General features: G+C 33.7%; 1 non-coding gene across 1 annotated transcript; it reads right to left on the bottom strand.

Moving 5' to 3' along the window:
- Positions 1-1116: 1116 nt before the first annotated feature.
- Positions 1117-1223, bottom strand: LOC131174374 (small nucleolar RNA R71). The gene has a single exon (XR_009144622.1). It is a non-coding gene; the product is annotated as a small nucleolar RNA R71 (small nucleolar RNA).
- Between the last annotated feature and the right edge of the window lie 200 nt (positions 1224-1423).

Below are 1423 nucleotides of genomic sequence, written 5' to 3' on the forward strand. Positions count from 1 at the left end.
CATGAGAATAGGGTTTAGTTTCCTTTAAAACACTCTTTAGTTTTCTTGAAAGAGAAATTAAAGGAAATCAGAATCAACTTCCTTCAAACTTGTATTTCCCTTAATCTTGGCTTTGCCTATCCAAATCTCAATGAAATTTACTTCATGAACCTCAACTCTGGAATCAATTTTTACCATTAACTAATTAAATCTTTTGTCGCTTGCTGAAATTTTAGTAAATTAGTATAGTGCTTAGAATTTTAATTGCTTAATTCATTATAATTTCCTTATTTTTTCAATTTAATTTGCTGCATCTCTTACTCTATTTTTGGCACATTATCGATAGCCCAAATAATCGTGACTTTTATAGTTTGGTACTTAAACAATAAATCTATGTGGGACAATATCTTTTCTTTACTACTTGAACAACTCGTATACTTGCTGAGTACACAATCAAGTTTTTGGCGCCGTTGCGGGGGATTTGTTTTATTTTATATTAGACGATTGATTGTTAGGTTAATTTGGGCATTTTATTTTTTATTTTAATTTCTCTTTTTTATCATTTTACTTTAAGATTTTCTTATTTTGGTTTTTCAGGTACATATCTTTTATATGAGAAGAACAAAAAGTGCAGAAATTGATTTAATTTTTGATCTTGAGATTGAAAAGACAGCTAAAGCTTTTAGAGCAGAGTCTAAAAGAAGAAAAGCTGAACTCAGAATTCAAAGATAGCAAGAGCAACAAGTGATAGAAGCTATGGCAAACAACAACAACCGATCAATTAAAAATCATGCTTTTCCTAGTTTTGGAGATTTTAGACCGAGTATTACAAGGCCTAGAGTGGAAGCAAACAACTTTGAGTTGAAGCCCTCACTTGGTCAAATGGTTCAACAATCACAATTTGGGAGAGGTCCTACTGAGAGTTCACATGTGCACCTTGCACATTTTCTTGAGATTAGTGACGTGCTGAAGATAAATAGAGTGTCAGATGATGCCATCTGGCTGAGATTATTTCCTTTTTCTTTGAAGGATCATGCTACGGAGTGGTTGCATTCATTACCTCCGGGCTCAATAACTACTTGGGATGAGTTGTCACAAGCTTTCTTAGCTCAATACTTTCCTCCTAGCAAGACTGTAAAATTGAGAAATGAATTAACTTCTTTCAAACCAAGGGATGATGAGAGTCTCTATGAAGCTTGGGAGAGATATAAGGATCTTCAAAGGAGATTTCCACATCATGGAATCCCTAAATGGATGCTAGTTCAACGTTTTTACAATGGCGTTTCTCAAGCAATTAGAAGTATAATTAATGCATCTTTAGGAGGTGATCTTATGGAAAAGTCAGAAGATGAAGCTTATTCAGCATTGGATAAGATTGCTTACAACAATTATCAATAGAGCTGTGAAAGAAATGAAATGAATAAGCCACCAGCTGGTGCATATG

The sequence above is a fragment of the Hevea brasiliensis genome, chromosome 15 (assembly GCF_030052815.1).
Source record: "Hevea brasiliensis isolate MT/VB/25A 57/8 chromosome 15, ASM3005281v1, whole genome shotgun sequence".
In the NCBI taxonomy this organism is placed as follows: domain Eukaryota; kingdom Viridiplantae; phylum Streptophyta; class Magnoliopsida; order Malpighiales; family Euphorbiaceae; genus Hevea; species Hevea brasiliensis.